The following is a 19,755-nucleotide window of genomic DNA, read 5'->3' on the forward strand; positions in this document are numbered from 1 at the left end:
ATCAATCATGGAGACAGATAGCAGACACATAATAAAATCAGGCAAGAAAACAAGGACTTTCAAATATAATTGATGATATGTCATCCCTTCTCTGACGGGAAGATGGTATTTGTGACTGGAAAGGGGCAACGGGATGCTTCAAATCATTGGCCAGACTTCTTTCCAACTTTGGGCTCTTTCTAGAGCTCAGGTGTTCATTTTTTACTATTATTCTTAAACGATATATGTTCTATGTACTTTTTTGTCCATGTGATATTTTAAAAGTTAAACATTAACTACAAACATATTTTGTAATTTCAGAAGTGTATACTACAGATAATATTGCCATTTTTATGCCACAGGAGAATAAATTGTCAGGTGTTGTTTTCCATAATTTGAAATGTTTTACCAACTCAGTAAACTGTTAAAGTAGGCCGAGTCTTTGGTTCTGCTGAAAATAATGAGAAAACCAATTCCATCACATTAAAGAATAAGGAAAACCTCGCCCTGTGCTGAGAAGCATAGAACCGCAGATTCAGAACAAATCTGAGTTCATCTAGGCCAAGCTGACATGACATACTGGAGCAATAACTCTATTTCTTTTTACTTTTAATGCAACTCTTGTGATTTGATCTTATTTTATTTCTATATTAAATACGTTCAAAGATGAATGAACACATGTGAACTTCATTCACTTAAATAGCAGTCATGACTCAGTCCCTACTATGTGCTCAGTGTGGCAATTAGGCAATCAGGGAGAGAAATGAGATCCCAGTCTTCAAGGAGGTCACCGTGCTGTGGGGAAGGCAGACCATGATGTGGGAATCTGACAGCCCCGTTTGGTGAATGAAATGATACAAGTGTCACTGGGAGCACAAGGTCAAACGTGGGAAGATAAAGGAATACTTTCCAGAGAAGAGAAGTTATAAGCCAGGTCTTTTTTTTTTTTTACAATAAGCCTCAAAAGTCTTTATTTTATAAGGACCGTTCTATTATAATAAACAAATAGTCCCCTAGAAAAAAATGACTAAAAAACTCATAATTAAAGAACACACATCTAATTTCCAAACTTCTAAATTAGTATTAAAATATTTCTTCTTCTTTTCTCATGAGCCAGGTCTTGAAGGAGGGAAAGAGGAGGAGAAACCCTCCGGGAGAAGGTGGTTGAGAGGAAAAGGGTGAGATCACAAAGGGAAACAAGGCCAGAGCATAACAGGACAAGGAGTCTCCAGGATTCGGATTTGGATGGAGACCTACTACAGGTTTCCTCTGCTCTCTGAAAGTAGAGCTTTCCTATGAGACCTTTTGTGCCGAAATGGCATAAAGCCAAGAAGCAGTTACCTTAGGGCACATCTTGCTAAGGGATGCACAGAACAAATCGAGATAAAGCACAGATGCTCACGGACACAGTTCCCAGCTCTGGTGGCTGGATGCTGAGTGTGGTGTACGGGAAGGAGATTGGAGCTCAGCGTTGCCTCACTCCCTGATGGGTGGCATGCCTCTGCAGCACTTCCTGCAAAACACACACTGGATGCTATTTTTCCTTTTCTCCTTTTTTCGTAAAACTGGAAATGCTCTTCGGATTTCTTTCGGTTAGTTAAAACAGGTACTAGTGTGGGTCTTTCTTAAAAGCAAAGTGGTGTAGAGCAAACTTCCAAATATGTATGTTTGCCAAATTATAACTACAAGAGAGAGCCCAGAAGGACTTCTGACTTTTATTCTGTGTCTGGGTATCTGAGAGTCACCCCAGGAGCCTGTGGCTAGCACTCAGGAGACTCCTCCCATCCTGCCCTGTCAGCTCCCCACTGCGTGTCCTTGAGCAAGTCCTTGAACTTCACAGAATTCCCTCTCCTTGTCGTCCTCTCAGCATCCACACAGGGTCTGGCTCCAAGGAAGGTGAGAAATGGGGTGGCAGCGGGAGAACAGACACAGAGCAAAGGACAGGGATGAGTGTCACAGTGGTGCGAGGGGATGCTGGTCCAGTCTTTGCCGAGATGTGCACATGTCGAGTTCTAGAGACAATGACCACAGTGGGGGTGATGCCGTTGCCCAGATGTGACCTAAATGCATCATGCTGCTTAAACCCTGGTACCAGGAAAGGCAATTACCTCAGCGCAGAACATTCGCAGTGAGATTGCATCAGAGTCCCTGCTCTCCTCCTAACATCACAGCCGTGTGAAAACCATGCTGAAAACTGAACTCTGCCAGTGTGGTCAGCCATCCTGGGCTGATTTGTCTGGTGAACTTGAATTGTTCAAATCAATTAAGTCCAGCTGAGAAGTTCTCTTTCCAATGTCAGCATCGTGTTAAATAATATCACGGGTCTTTGTCCTGAACGGTTGGTGTTCCTGGCCCCCTTTTAATCTTGAATCTGAGTTTTTGCAAGTCTCTAACTATTACAGGGTCAGTAAGATAATGCACCCTAAATGACTCAGTGGAACTTAAATTAGCATGACTACTGCTTGCCAGACACTATACCCAGAGATGTCTAGACTTATTTTTTTTCTAATTTTCATAAAGATCCTATGAGCTGGTTATTAATATACACATTTTTTACAAGATAAAACCATTGTGGCCTGGAGAGCTGGAATACTTTTCTCAGAGCCATAAGCTCTGTAAAGGGAGCCATGGAGGTTCAATCCCTAGTTCACTAGTTAATACCCAGTGTTTTCTCTATTGTACATAGGGCCACCCAACTTCAGGGAGCATTGATAGATTTAACAAATTAGATTTAACAAATTAAATGATGTTATCCCCCTGGATGCTAGAACTGATCATTTTCTTGCTTTTTAAGTCATTTCCAGCTGAAAAACCCTAAGGTTATTCTGACAGATAAGGTTTGTCCCAGATGTGTTGTCCTTGTGGCCAGGAGCTGCCCCCGGGGTGGGGCACACTGACCTGGCAGCCCTTGAGGGGCTTCTGCAGGGGTGAAGCTGGGTGCTGTGCGTTGGTCTGCATCACTGCTGGAATGGGAGCCTGGAGACACCTAGAGCAGCGGGAGGAGAGGGGGGAAGAGGAACCTCCCAGGCAGCTCCAGCTGCATCTATTACTTTCCCACTGGTTCTGAGGCTCCAGAGCAGCCCTCATAGCAGAATGAGTTGATCTCTGAGGTTCAGACTGCCTCTTTGACATGTTCTAGGTTCCTGGTCAACCACTATGTTCTCTAGAACGTTGGATTATACACTCATTTTGATGGAGACCCAGGACAAGAAAAATTCTACATTTTAACCCATTGTACACAAACGCAAACAAATGTTTCACAACTGCACCATCTTGTGATGCACTCTAATATTTTATTTTATTCTACTCTCTTCTCTCATACACTATTTTATTTAATTTTTAGGGAATCCTAGTCGTGACTCAGTAAACTGACTTCATGGCCCACTGGATCAAGGCCTGAAGTTTGGAGAATACTGCTCTAGAAGAACTTGGGATCCCTGGTCCCTACCTGCAGCCTAGACCCATCCCTGTGTACCTGAAGGAGAGCAGTGTGGCCGACTTAGGGGCCCTCCTCCTAGCCCTCCCCCATCCTGTGCCACTCTCTGCAGGATGCTCGTTACAACGTTTTAATCTGTCTGCATGTCCCTCCCCCCATTAGACTGTCACTTCCTTGAGAACAGAGCCTGGACTTCATTCATTTGACCGCATCCTATACTTGGCCCAGTGTGGAACATTCTAGGAACTCAATACACCTGTGCTGAACGAATGAGCATGGGGCCTCCCCTGGGGGCTGCCTGTTGCACGTGGGAGGGGTGTCTCACATAGAAAGCCACACGGGAGGAGAGCCTGTCTCACACTCTATTTAAAGTACCGCCCTTGCTACATCCACGCTAACCCACACTCTTCCCGACTCCCTTCCCTGCTTTGTTTTCCTCTTTAGAAATGATTGATGTCTAACAATATGTATATATTACTTACTATTTTGTTTATTGTCTTCTTCCATAGAATATAAGCTTTGAGAAGTCAGGGGTACAGTACCTGAGTATACTAGGGGCTCAGGTAACATTTGCTGGGTGAGTGAACAAAAGAAAGAATCAATATTTTTCTGTAACAGAGGTTGTTGACTCCTAGGCTTTCGCTGAATGTTGGGCATTTGAAATGCAACACAAGAATCTCTGGATAATATAGAAGTGGCTCGGGATCCAAGGCCAGTCCTCCTGGAATAATCCACCCTGGAGCACACAGTGAGGAGATCTTTGTGGGTCCCAAATAGCTCTGCCTTCTGAGGGGAAATGTAATTCATTAGGCATTAGTGGTGGCCGTTTCTGGCACAATCCTCATCCGCATTCTTTAGAGAAACCAGGGCCAGAACTAGAATGAGACACATGCTTGTAATATGAATTCCCTTCAACCAATATTCTCTTAATATTTGTCCAAGCTTTGTTTGGAGGAGTGTTATTTGAAAGAAAGGCACAATAGTGTTAATAAAAACATTAGAATAAAAATATTTAAAAAATCATATTTAAAGTGTTTTAGAGTTCTCACACGTTCTTAAATGTCACTGATCAGGATAGATGCCATATATTTCTCTTTTTTAAAGGAGAGTTGTATTTATTTTTTGTTTGTTTGCTTGTTTGTTTCTTCAGACTGTCATAGCACGCGAGATCTTAGTTCACCCACCAGGCATCGAACCTGTGCCCCCTACAGTAGAAGGGCAGAGTCCTAACCACTGGACCTCCAGGGAAGTTCCAGATGCCATATGTTTCTTACGATAAATTCTTCCGTCCTCTTTCCATTGCTCTCTCTCTCCATTTCTTCTTTCTTTCTTTCTTTTTTATACATCATTCACTCTATAACATATGTTGAGCATCTTAAAGAGCTCACAGGATAATAGGATAGAAAGACAGGTACACAGTACCATGTGGTGAGTGCTATAAAGGGGGCAGAGAAAAGGTTAAGGATTGAGCCTGCTACTTACAAAATGAAATTCTCTGTATAAATAGCATATTATTTCCATTTAGTTTTCAGGCTGGTTGGGCCTAGGGGCTCTGAAGACAGCCTGGAAAAGAGACCTTTGTAAGGTTTATTGATGTGCATATCCAATGTGGCATTTAAGGTTGTAATCATTTAGAAAATAAAAACAAACATCTGCATTCTTCTCTTTCAAGCAAAAGTGCCCAAGTGTGGAATATGTCACATGACACTGTTCCTTTATTCAGTTGATCAAATGGTTTGATCAATAGGCTGAAGATTGAAAGAAAGAAATCAATATACATAGGGAGAATTTAAAACTCTGTTTATATAATCAATTGATTAGGGGAATTGATTTGAAAGATACAAGCAGGAGGAAAGGACTTAGAAGTAAAGCAGGAGGAAAGGACATAGAAGTAAAGCAGGAGGAAAAAACAGTTCATATCCTTTAGTGAAGAAAGAGGTAAATGTGGCTTGGGATGTTTGGCATAAAATAAATATGGAAAATGCAAAACTAAGAGTAGAGCTCAGTTCTTAAAAGCATGCTTTCCATTGATATTTAGGGTATAATATGTTGTAAAAACATACATTTTCATTGTCATTTCTAGTTGCTTGTGGTTTACTACCAGGTAGCGCTGGGCAGTGGAATAGACTCAGAGTTTAATTTTGGAAGATTACGTCAGTCATACTGCTTAGTCAAAATCAGCAGAGAGCGACTCTATCTGGTGCGAGAAGAGAAGGACTCTATGGAGAGGTCTCTAGATGGATTGTCTGAATTGAACAGTCAGCCAACACAGTACCCTCAAGCTTTGGCTGACTCATCCAGGGTTACAAGGACCCCTAAATGATCTAGCTAAAAGTTCATTTCAGATATCATTGTTTCTCCTTTTGGGAACTTTCCTTCCTTGGGTACTAAAACCTTGAACTAAGCAGAACCCAGAGTCCCAGAGTGACGAATCACATTTTTTTCGGTGCATCACTGAATGTGCTAATGAAGTCCTCATTCCCGTTTCCACCTTGGTTCCTAGAATCATGTGTCCTGGCCGTGGGGAAACAGCTGTACTGGTTATGGAGGAGACCCTCGCTGCCCTCACAAGGTTTGCAACTGCAACAGTTCATTCCAGCTTCAAAAAGCATCTGCTACTGGGAACGGGGTATTTGGTAACACTAGTCAATCTCATGAGCATTAACTTGATGGTTTCTGTCTCACCATGGAGTATATTGTTGGGCTGAAGAAATGTTAGGAGGCCTAACAGGATGGTGTTAAACCCTGTGTACACCAAGAAAAGCAGTCATATACATGTATGTGTATCCATATATATGTATATAAATATGTACACATATTTTTTTGAAGTTCCACTCTGCTCAGGTAGCATAAAGTAATGACAGTTTATATATGTGTGTGTGTATGTGTATATATATATATATATATATATATATATATATATATATATATACACACACACATACATATATTGTGTGTGTATATACATACATATGTATATATGTGTTACATATACATATAAGATATATATAGATTTAAGTCAGAAGAAAGAATTGTTAGAAGTAAGAGTAAAGGGATAAGGAAAGACAATCTTTGTAAGAATTTAAACATAGCCCGCTTTTTTGTTTAAGTGAATTGGGCCCAAGAATATCATACAAGATGAAAGAATACTGTCATATATCTTCTAACAAAGTGAGATAGTCCAGGCTTTTGGCACAAAATCTAGGTGCTGAAGTCTTCCCTGTTTATGAATAACTCAATTATGATATTGTATTTCCACCCAAGGGTCTGTACTATGAGCTTTCATTTATGCAATCCATTTCACAATCAACATTAGACTCTAAAGCTGTGCTACTAATAACATAAGGCTATTGAAATTTAAATTATTTGAAACTATTTAAATACAAATAAAAATTCAGTTCCTTGGTTACACTACTCAAATTTTAAGTGCCGACAACTCTAAATGGCCCGTGGAGTCTTTATGGCCAGTGCAGGTATGGAACGTTTTTCTCACAGCAAAAGCCCTATTGTACAGTAGTGCTGAGGAATTCTGCTACCTGTGTTTTGCACGTATTTTCTGCTTCATTTAAAAATTGTGTATTTGTTTTTTTTTTCTTTGCTGTTTATGGAAGAAAATTTCCATGCATCTATTGGACCTCTTCAAGGCCTGTGAACCAAGGCATCGGTTGGGTTCCCCAAATCTAACTTTTCAAAGATTTTTTTTTAAATTAATCTTTGCTGGAGTATTTTTGCTTTATAATGTTGTGTTAGTTTCTGCTGTACAGCAAAGTGAATCATATATGTATACATATATCCCTCAGGGATAGTTTTTAGTGAACAACCCTGAAAGACAGAAAGAGTTCTTTCACCAAAGAAAATGTCAAGTTTCTTTACTGTTCAAGGTGATAAAGGTAATTGGGGCCAAAGCTGGGTTTGATTATATTATTATAAAGGCTTTGTTTTCCCAGAGTCTGGCGTTCCCAAGCTCTGATGCTCCTACTGAGGTCTTCCACAATGCCTGTGGGGTGAGGGGGCAAGGGGAGCCAGTACAATCATGACCTATGCTGTGTTCTCTCCATTGAGGAATAGTCTTTTGTCTGGGATCTAGGGTCCTATGTCTTCTGCAAGCGACCATGAAACTGTGGTCGGCCAACTTGGTAGCTCACAATTTTGGTAGAATCTTAGACCCTTTATGATTTTTGATAGTCATTAGTGGCAAAATGAACCATTTTGAATTATTGTCTATGTTCAATGAAAGCTATAAGTAGACTACATAGATGGTATCTCCAACATTATTTTATTACTTCTTGAAAGATGGTGCAATTCCTGAAGGGTGACAATTTATTTCACCATTGTATCATCTTTCTAAGCGATTCTGTCTTTCTAATGATTTCTTATCACTATAGTGTTTTTTGGCTGAGCTGCGAATAATTGATGTGATGAAATAATTCCTAGGACAATAAAACACTAAAATGTTTCACAGACTAAGAAAAATAAGATGACGAAGATCACATATTGTATTTTAGATTTATAAATGGATCCAATGGACCCATATGATAATTGCAAGGTAGAATGTTTTATTCTATCTTTTAAAAATGTGTAAAATTTCTCTTTGTTCTTTGGGAGATCTTAAGAAAAAAATAGAAGCCATGAGAGAGTTATCCTTACACATTGTTAGAACTGCTCAAGAATGAAACTTCAGTGGATCTGGATGATATATTGAATTCATGGATAATGATGAGAAAGCAAGCACATGCTTCTCCAGATGAGGTCATCTTCCACTCATGACAAGTCACAACCTTTCTATAAGAAAGAGTTGAATGTGGTTAGCTAACCTCTGAGAGTTCATGGCTTATCTTTGCTGTTGGCCGACTACGCACTGAGAAATAGCTGTATTTGGGTCAGCTTTAGTGAAGGATGTTCATGTTGCCGAGTCCATGATCCTGTCCATCAGTGCCCAAGTAGTCACCTTTACCTTCAGCCTACTGGGCCAGCACTGGTTGGCTGGGAAAGTAAATTGCCTGATATTAATAAACCAGCCACCTGAAGATTAAAGTCTCTTGGTTTTTACCTGACACATCCCTGCAGCCACACTGGACAATTGTTCTTTCACATGGTTGTTGAATTCCCCGGTGCTCAGCCCACATCTTGGCCAAAGTATTCACTCCTTCGGAATTTTCACTTTCTTTTCTCAAGTGAGAATAACCGGCACCATTTTAAGTGGCCAGGCAGCCTGAGAGGACTTGAATCCCTCATGTTCTCTAATACGTCTGTGACAACGACCGCTGTTCCTCCCAAAGCCTTGGTGGGAATGTGCATCTCATTCTTGGTGCCTACAATTAATCATTTCATCAAGGGTTTTATAATGTCCCGCCAGAGTCCTTTCTTAACACCAGTTGAATATTTGTTAGGTAACCACAACAGTCCAAAGTATCAATTTCTAGTTTCTATTATTTCCTTGAGTCTATTATTTATAAGCTCTCTTGGTACGAATTTCTGTATCTAGCAAAACACTTGATGGCATCCAAGAGAAACCGATAATATTTGACTTAACTAGACAGAATATGTAGTGAATGTACTCTGGGAGCTCATGGAAAGGCCAAGGAAGCTGGGACAGCCAGGTTCAGAAACTGAGCAGGGAAAAGGATTCCAGGAGGGAGGTGAAACCACAGACCAAAGCAGGACTATGGTCCAGCTCAGTATGCACACTGTGACCACTGCAGCTGACCACAAGACACAACAGTTAGAATTTATGGCCAGATACACTATTGAGGCCATGAAACCCTTTCCTTGACAAACAGGTCTGGAGTGAACAGGTAGGTTGAAGAGGCAAGCAACTGCATTGCTTAGAGAGATCCCTGACTCTTGGTTCTATGGAAAAAGAAAATCTGGTAAATTTCCTGCCAAAAGTTTTGTTTTTAAATAAGTTTTAATGACATTTATTAGTGATATTAAAAACATTTATATCCTAAATTTTAAAAAAAAGTGTTGCATTTCATTACATAAAGAATATAGCCTAATTCACAAAATAATTCCCTAAAAATGTCAAGCTGTATTCATATATTATTCATTCAATGTAGAACATTTTGCAACAGGTTGTATTTAATACGTTTCCTTTTCTGTAGCAGCTCTAAGTGAGGGGAAATCACATGGTCCCAGAGATGAGTAACCACGAGGTTTCCAGAGCAGTCAGCAGGATTTCTAAGATAATAATTCTTTGTTTAATTAGAGTGCCTTTCAATAATCATGCCATGAGTCTCTACTTCCCTCTGCATCACATCTGACCATTTTTCTCATTTTCCATGACCCTATAAATACCTAAATGCCACTCCTTAGAGTTTTTCCTTATATACTTAGTTTCTGCTGAGGAGAAGTTTAAGACACTTTATAGTAGTCAGCCCAGGGCCCCGAAAGTCTGGCTTCTCTCTCCTTTAGCCTGTGCTGCTAAGTCGTGCTGTGTCCTTGAGAAGTGCCCTAAGCCTGCTGGGGCTTGTTTTCTTACCCACAGGAGGAAGGAGCCCCCTTCAGAATTACAATTCTATAAATAGTCTTTTATGAGGGCTCTTAACATGCCTGGTAGGTTATCTCCATCACTTGATTACCTAGCATCTTGCCTCTTTAAACAATATTCCAACAAATGCTTCTTTGAGTAGCTCCTTTTGCTGGCCTTCTAGAAACACCTGTTCACCTTCACATGGCACAGCCAGCTTCCTGCGCTTCTGTGGGGTGGTGTAGAGCTCTGGGTCTGAGGGTAGATGATGGAGCAGTCAGACCAGCCTGCATCAATGGCATCTAATACTACAAAACTTGTTTCAGGAAAGCACCAGACAGGAAGCTTGAAGCAGAGGTGGGTATACATGAACGTTTCCTCCTGTGTATCTGTCTGCTCACTCAGCCAGCCTCCGTTATTACATGTTTAAGGTCGTAACTCAAACCCAATGATACCTCACCTTTTTCTTTTTTTTTTTTTTCTTACTCTAACCCCTCATTTTATTTATTTGTGATTAATTATTTTTTTTAGGTGGGTGGTTAATTTTTAGTTTCTCAAAATTACGCAGGTAGAGTTAAAAGAAACCAAACACCATTTTCAGGTCCACCCAGCTTCTTGTTTCAGCTTCCCAAAGAGTCCCACATTTTAAGTTTTGTATGTCATTATTTCCATTCAATATTTCTAGAATTTCATGCTTACATCAGCCTTCTGTTCTATTTTAAGGATCACTGAGTGTCTTGACTACAGAACTCAAAGTGAAAGCTCTGGCACCTTCCTTTCTCACATTCCCACCTAATTTCCTTTCCTCAATGCACTTAAAATGGCAAATGTCAATTTTTACTTATATCAGTATTCAGTGTTTACATTATGATGTCTATATTATTTATAGCCGATTTATGTTTTGTAGTGATCACATGTTTATGATGTTCCCCCACCTCCAGGAATGAATAATTTCCCTTTCTTCTTTCTTTTGCTTGGTTGTTTATGTACCAGTTACTAATTCAGCTACAAACTTTTCCCAGAATGTACATCTCTGTAATAATGTAACCCCATCAGGATTCTATCATTGTTCTCTTTTTAATGGGGCTTTCCCTTCCTGATGCTATGTAGACATGATCACGCACTCGGATGGCTGCTCAGCTGGCCTCGGCGAGCGTCAAGCTGGACCAGTGTCCCTCACCTCTGCTCTCCCAGATCTGCTACTGGAGCCTGTGCTGTCCTCCTCATTGGTTCACTTTCTTAGTTTGCATTATGATTCACAATTGATTTGAGAGTTGGTTAGTAAAGAATTCTATGCTGGAAATTATTTCTCCCCAATTTTAAAGGCATCTATTGATTGTCTTCCAGCTCCTGTGTTGTTTTTAAGAAAGTCCAACATTTTTGCAACTTATGATTCTGTGCAAAGGACTTGTTGTCTTCAAATGTTAGGTGAAATGTTAGCTGCACATTTGTAAGAACAAGGCACTAAGATGGTGACTGGAAGCTCTGTTATATGGTTGAGATTGTTGGGTGATGAATGTCAGACTCTGCTCTGCCCTGGGGGGTCCATTTCTCCAAGCAGCTATCAACAGTAAGGTCTCTGTTGGACAAAAGGTCCACTTCTCCCGGAGGAAGATTATACTCTGAGTATATAATGCTGGATGCCAGTAGTTTTGCAGCTCCAGGAAGGAGACAAGGATTAGATTTCACAGGTTGGTATTTTGATTTTCACTTGATCATCCTCATTTTGGTACTGACCCTGCCCTTACCTGTCCCTTACATCTCTGTGTCTAGAGTATGCGTTGTTAACCTTTCTTTCTTCTGAGGTTGGAGAGGGGCAGGACTGCTGGAGGACACCAGCACATGGAGCCACTTCAAGTCCTCTCTCAGTCCATTTGTCCTGTCCTCTCGACCTGCCCCAAGCTCCCTAGCACTTCCAGGTTCCTTGCACCTCCAAAGACCTGCGATTTTCATGGCGACCTGCTCTGTGGTCTATCCTACTTCTTGACTTGATTCTGCCATTTTGAGTCTTCTATATCCATCACCTCTTGCCCATCAGTTTCCCAACATCCTTTTCTCCCCAGTATGAGTTGCCATTGCCTTTTCTCCACTTCTCCTTGTTCTTGGTAGATCATGTAGCTTCCATTCTTTCACTACCTTTGCTTTCATCTTAACGAGCCTGCAGGGATGTGTGAGGACAGTGCCTGTGCTCCATCTGCACCACTTAAACAAGCCTATCTCTCACTTACTAATTACTCAAACCTGCAGATTAAAGTTGATGCAGTCCTTTCTCTTCTTAGTCTCATTCCCTTCCATCCTTCCTTCCTATCTTCTAAGATTGTCTCTCTTCGATTAGTAATATACATAGTCCATCCTTTAAGAATCTTTTCTACACCTATATATCTATAATTAATATATAACCTCATTAAAAGTGAGCAAAGGATCTGAACAGACATTTCTCTAAAGAAGACATACAGATGGCCAGCAGGTATATGGAAAGATGTTCAACATCATTAATTATCAGGGAAATGAAAATCAAAACTGTAGTGAGATGTCAATGCATATCTGTTAGAGTGTCAATTATAAAAAAAAAAGACAAAAGATAACAAATGTGTGTGAGGATATGGAGAAAAGGAAAGCCTTGTACACAGTTGGTGAGTGTGTAACTTGGAGCAGCCACTGACAAGAACAGTATGGGGCTTCCTCAAAAAATTTAAAAAATAGAACTACTGTGTGATCCAGCCGTGCCACGTCTGAATATACATCCAAAGAAAATGAAGTCATGCTCTCAAAGAAATATCTGTAGTCCCATATTTATTGCAGAATTAGTCACTACAGCCAAGACATAGAAACAGCCTATGTGTCCATTGACGGATGGATAAAGAATGAATATATATGCATAATTTATGTGTGTGTGTGTGTGTATACACACACATGCAATGGAACATTATTCAAACTTAAAAAGAGAAATTCTGCCTCTTTTTTTGTTTGTTTGTTTTTTGTGCTGCATGGCATATGGGATCCTACTTCCCCTACCAGGGATAGAACCCGTGCCCCCTGCAGTGGAAGCCTAGAATCTTAACCACTGGACCACCAGGGAAGTCCTAGTCCTAAAAAAGAGGGGAATTCTGCCTTTTGTAACAGCATGAATGAACCTGGAGGGTATCATGTTAAGTAAAATAAGCCAGACAGAGAAAGACAAATGCTGTATGGTGCTACTTATAGGTAGAATCTAAAAACAGAAAACAAACAACAAACAAACAACAACTCATTCTAATTCATAGGCTCAAAGAGTAGAATGGCTGCCAGGGTTGGGGAATGGTGGTGGGAAATGTAGAGATGTTGGTCAAAGCAAAGAAACTTGCAGTTATAAGATTATTAAGTTCTGAGGATCTAATATATAGCTAGGTGACTATAGTTAATACTAGTGTATTGTATGCTTGAAATTTGCTGAGAGTAGATCTTAAGCATTCTCACCAAAAAAAACCCCAAAAAGATAACTATGGTAGGTGATTGATGTGTTAATTAATTTGATTGTGATCATCATTTCACAATGTAGATGTATATCAACTTATCACGTTATGCACTTTAAATATATTACAATTTTATTTGTCAATCATACCTCAGTAAAGCGGGAACATTTTTTTTTAATTTAAAAATAGAAGACTTTTCTCTTACTCCAAGTCAAAGGGTAGAACTAAAACCCAGAGTAAGACCAGAAGAGGATCAAAAATTCTGGGCTTCCCTGGTGGCGCCGTGGTTGAGAGTCTGCCTGCCGATGCAGGGGACACGGGTTCGTGCCCGGGTCCGGGAAGATCCCACATGCCGTGGAGCGGATGGGCCCGTGAGCCAGGGCTGCTGAGCCTGTGCGTCCGGAGCCTGTGCTCCACAACGGGAGAGGGCACAGCAGTGAGAGGCCTGCGTACTGCAAAAAAGAAAAAAAAAAGAAAAATTCTAACACACATAGGTCACTGCTTGCCCCACAGGCTGGGGCAGAGTGTTTGAAGAGGGACTACACATGGTTCCATTTCTCTCTGGGAAATCCAGCAAAACCTCTATTGCCCAGAAGCATTATGAATAACTGAATTTCTGGCAAAATTAATTTGACCATTGTTTCCGTGATTTATTATCAATGTTAGCCCTTTGATTTTGAAAATACTTTTCAAATTCATCTGCCCACTTTCTTGCCCTATTATGTATCACTTAGTGCACTGTTAAAACTCCTGTTCGAGGGAAGCCTGGTACCCAAGAGAGGGATTTGGCAGGTCCTCCGGAAATGGTCTAGGCTGTGGAGCGGAGGCCAGTGGTAAGTTGGGCTGATATTGATATCTCAGTCAGAAAAGTCTGCAAGTTATTGGGCATATGCAGGGCCTCAGAGGCACTCTATCTAACCTCAGTCATGGCTGTCCAGAACTGTGTCTGGGGATGCAGATGGTAGAAATCATGGTCCAGAATATGTTGACTACAACATAGCCTCTGGAATTTGTTTTTTGTTGCTACTGCTTTGGTCCAAATCACTGAGATTTTTGCAAGTGTGTTTTTTTCAGTTTCTTTTCCCTTTTCTTCAAACAATCCATCTAATTGGGCCTCCAAGTCATCTCTCAGGGTTGAAGGCAGTGAATGTCTCTGGATGATCATTCAGGGATTCTGGGATTGGAGAACAATTTGGACCATGAGGGGGAACAGACACCTCCCCTCCATCAGCCTGGGGACTTCACTGCCTTTCTTAGACACTAAGCATTTTAATATCTTAAGGATAATACTCAGGTAGGGAGCAGTTTGAAGAAAGAAAGGAAATCGACACAGAGAGTTGGGAGTGGTAAAGACAAGGGTCTCTGACTTCGTAAAAGCCTAGCCTTAGATCTGCATGACCCTGCCCCATGTCCCAGGTGACCCACAGGTGGGAGCCTCTGAGCTGCATTTAATTAGCAAGAGTCGCTGTCCATGAGAGAGGCAGACTGAATCTGAGATGAGAGAGACAAAGGCTCACATCTCCACTTCTTACCTGTTGATGCTTCATGATATTAATAAACAGTAAATCCCGAGCTGTTAACGTGCAACAGTCCTACATATAATGCAAAGCCAATTTATGGCATTTCAAGCCATAGGGACCTATCATAGAGTTTGTAAAAGACTTTCAACGTAAAGGATCTCAAATGGATTTTTGGCTATGCTTTTTAAAGGTCAACAATAAAAGTTCATGGAGCAAGGAATACAGTCTCTGCTGGGAAGTCCAGACACAAGCAGCCCACACCATGCTTTTTCCTTCTACCCGAAACTTCGCAGGGATACGTGTACAGATAAAGGTGGTTAAAGGTGCAGAGGAGACAATGATTTCCTGTATAGGAGAAGATAGTTTATAGCATTTTTTCATGGAGGGCTCAGTATGCCTTTTCCTTTGTGTGACCTGATGATTGTAGAAAATATGCCCACGGAATTGTTCATTTAGAGGAGAGCTATGGTCAAATTAGACATTGTTACGGACTGAATATGTGGTACCTGCAAAATTTGTATGTTGAAGCTTTAACCCCCAATATGCTGGTATTAGAAAGATGGACCTTTGGGAGGTAAGTAAGTTTATATGAAGTCATGAGGGTGGGGTCTCCACGATGGAATTAGTGTCCTTATAAGAAGACGAAGAGAGACCACTTCTGTCTCCATCTTGTGAGGACACAGTGTGAAGGCAGCCATCTGCACACCATGAAGAGGCCTCGCCAGAGCTACTGGCACCTTGATCTTCGACTTCCAGTCTCCAGAACTGTGAGAATAAATGTCTCCTGTTTAAGGTCCCCAATCTGTGGTGTTTTGTTATGGCAGCCGACAACAACTAAACTTACACATAAAATACTCTAGTGAGGAGTGGAGGCAACTCGCAATTCCTACTCCAAATTGTAATTTTCCAAAGAGAAAATATTGAACCCCACTTTTGTGTAAAAAAATATAGACAGAGGGTGACAAAACCAACCAGGATCAAAAACTGCATTGGCAGATATGTGGAACATTTGACCTAAAATGACCAGACTGGTAAAAAATAACTTTTATGATTTCAAGTCTTTATTTTTCTCTTTCCTTTATTGAAAAATCCTCTTCATGCCTTCCTCCTCCATTTTCTGGTAAATTTCTGTGAGGGTCAAGTCTTGCTGGGGACTGTGAAAGATTTAATTATTCATTAGGGCTTAGCAGCTGGCTGCTTCCAGGTTACTGCTTACACACTTCCTGTCCTTTCAAAGTTTTGAAAGGTTGTTTTCTAGGGATTACAACTCATCTTTTAAAATGTTTAATATTTTACTCATTAGGAAATTGGCTCATAGCCAAAGAGCAAAGTTAAAAATAGTTAAAATGCATATAACAAGTGGCTTTTATTGGAAGTATTTCAAACGGTGTATATGTTTTGTTAATCGTCTGACGGACCATAAGTAATTTAAAGTCACTGCCATATATGCTGAGGGTGAGGAGATGGGGGCCTCATGAAGGTCAGAAGGGCTCGGTCAATAACATCATCCATGGAGAGGGACGACTCTTGAGAACAATAGAAAGAAAGCAGCGTTGGCTGCAGTGCGCATACCTTAAATGGAATCCTGGTTCTGCCACTCTTATCTGTAAGTCTTACACAAAGTAAGAAATAAAGGTACAAAAACTCCCAGAGCCCACGGACTGGCAGTACTGCTATCTACCTCATAGGATTAGTGTGCAGTGATGTCTGAGTGGCCACAATTATGCTGGCCTTGAGCTGGTCCTGGAATTTGCTCGTGGGATGAAGTCAGGCCAGAACTGACTGGCATGTGGCCCAGGGTCACGGCGAGGACACTGTCTGTGATGGATTCAGGTGTGTATGCACATGTCAGCAGGGCCCAGTAGCTGTAGAGAATGGCCAACACAAATGCATTTCCAGGAAGGACTACTCAGCTTGTGACTTTCAGGCTGGGCAGCCGTGTGGCCATCAGTCAACACTGAAATATAATAAGCACCTTACAAATATAATAAGTTGCCCACAGAACTGTCCGATGCAGGGCTTAGGGATATTCTGGGCTGCTCTCCTCTGAGCAGTGACTCAGAGATCCAGGGTCCTTCCACCCTGTGACATGGCTTCCTTCAACGTGTGCCTTCCCTGGCACCAGAATAAGAAAGAAAGGGCACAGAAGGTTGTGCAGTGCAGACCTGGAAACAGTATACATTATTTTTGCCCACGTATCATTGGCTGGAACTCAGCCACGTGACTCTAACCCCATTGAAAAGGAGGTCTGGAAATGCCATCTCCCTTTGTATCTAGGGAGGATGTGGGTGGAGAGCACCAATCCAACCCCTGTCACAGCCTTTCCTCTGGCCACACTTTCACTCTTGCCCCAATTCACAGGACAGAGCAAACCCCCTCCCAAGGAGACACCCCAACTCTCCATCCAGTCCTGGGCATCCTCAGCTCTTCCTATCAGGCCCAGATGGGCTCTTCTGGTTTTGTCAAAAGATCAACAAAAAATACAAGTTGTCAACTCATTAAAAATACAAATTGTCCCAACATACCCCATACACAAGAATGGAACGGAGACGGGAAAACCAGAAGAAGGGGGAGATGAGAGACACACGGCACGCTCTGCATCCGCACAGCTGGGTAACCCGCTGAGAAGACGTGTGGATTGCTCACCTTGGGGGCAGGGTCCCTTAGATCAGGCCTATTGGCATTTCCTGGGAGAAGTGCCCTTCAACTCCATTGTCTGTGCGTCCCTTCCTCCTCGTGAGTCTCCAGGGCCACACTGGGAGTGGGTGTTCAGGAGGGTGCCATCTTGCGGCGTCTATAATCTCCAAATCCTGCCTATGACTGGTGAAAAACTAGAGGTCCAAGGATTACTGTTTTGTCCTGCACAGTAAAATATTTTTTAAATGGACTTATGGTGTCTTTGGCAGTAAATTTTCTCAAAAATTTAGTTGGCTTCTTTCTGATTTATTTGCTACTGGTCAGTTCATTTGTCAAGAACTACGTCTATATGTTCCCCAAATATAGACCCCAAATCTGCTTCATTTCTTTGTGTTTACCCTGGTGTGTTTCTCTTCTAACTTAATGTCTTTACTCTGAGGCCAGCTGCAATAATAGATTGAGATAAATTTTTAATCTGAGTTTTTCACTGAGTCACTATATACATCTTAAAAGTTTTCCTGGGATTTTGTTGCTCAAGTCTTTTAAATTTCATGTCTCATGTTTTAAGACATAGTTGTGAGGTTTTTCAACTCAAAAGCCTATGAGTTTCTGGATGCTCTCCAGTCCCTTTCATTTCTTTTGCAAATTGCCTATTTTTTTCCTCTTTTTAATATTATTTTTTTATGAAAAATGTCTAACATGCAGCACAGTTGAAAGAATTTTACAGTGAAGATTCATACACTCAGCATCTAGATTCCATAAACAGTTGACTGTATTTGATATATTTCACCTCTATCCATCTTGATTTCTTCCTGAGCTCACCTCATTCTGGTAACACCTTGTACACACAGCCAATTATAGGCAGCACACACATGCGGGGTCACACGCGGCCTGCCTTTGCAGCTACTGCAGGTGATTGTTAACCAAGTGATTTCCCACTGCTCACCCTGTCTCCATCTTTCCTGTCTGCAACATCAACTTCTTGCTACTTGAATACTTATATGTGGCACATATATTACCTTTTTTTTTTATTATAATAGCCCTGCATTCCAGTGTGTCAGTTTCCAGCAGTGAAATAATGTTGCAGGGGAAAGAAAAGGAAAAATCCTGGCAATCACAATGCCTTAACTCAACAGAAGTTTGTTGCTGGCTTGTGTCATGGTTCAGTGCAAGTCAGATGGCTCTCCTTGGCTGTGTCTCAAGCAGGTTTCTCAAGGGTGGCAGGGCCCGTCCACCATAGGGCACAGCTGTCTTCACAGAGAACACTTGGAAGGCAGCGTATCATATGTTACCTCCAGGTATGGATTTGGTGCACACCCTTTTGGCCAGAACCCAGACAGAATCCCTACCCAACTAGAAAGAAGCCCTGGGGGACAGTCTCCTTCTTTCTTTGTGCCTAAGAAGAGGAAATTTGGTTGGTGAGTGTATTAGTTTCCTGGGTCGGCCAAAGTACCACAGATGGGGTGACTTAAAACTACAAAAATGTATTCTCTTACAATTCTGGAGGCTAGATACCTAAAATCAAAGTGTTGTAGGTGTGCTCCTGCAGAGGCTCTGGGGAGAATGTGTTGGATCCTTTTCTCTTAACTTTTTGTGATGACCAGCAATCCTTAACATTCCTTGACTTACAGCTGTCTCATTCCAATCTCTTACCTCCGTCAAAACATGGCCATCTTCTCTCTGCCTGCCTCTTTTCTCCTTGCCTTATTAGGGCACCAGTCATCTTGGATAAGAGGATCCCAGTAACTTCCATCTGCCAAGACTCTATTTCCAAATTAGGTCACAATGACAGGTATGGGGGTTAGGAATTGAACATACCTTTTGGGGGGATATATTTCAACTCACAACAGTGAGTATCTGGCTAGTCTCATTATAAGATTCCAATAACAAATTCTTCTTCCACATGAATGAAATTGGACCTTGAAGCCAACTTGGGAATAAGGAAGAGTTAGTTCCAGGTACCAACATGGTGGTCAAAAGCTTATGTTTCCAGAAAGAACCTAAAGAGGTTAAGATGTACAGAGGCCAGGGGAGTACTATTTTCTGTCATCTCTACTAAATTGTCACTCAAGTGTGGTTTTAGGGCAGAATGAGAGTCTCCGTTCAAAATATATTTTTTAATTTTACGTATAACCCAGAGGAATGATTGCTATAGGGATGTTTGACTGCTCACAGCAGAAATCATGGTGAGGGAGGTGAGTAATGCAGATCTCACTCAGGTTCCTAAAAGCAGCATCTCAGTGTCAGGAAGGAGAAATCTGG

Source organism: Mesoplodon mirus, assembly GCF_964341445.2.
Source record: "Mesoplodon mirus genome assembly, chromosome: 14".
In the NCBI taxonomy this organism is placed as follows: Eukaryota; Metazoa; Chordata; class Mammalia; order Artiodactyla; family Ziphiidae; genus Mesoplodon; species Mesoplodon mirus.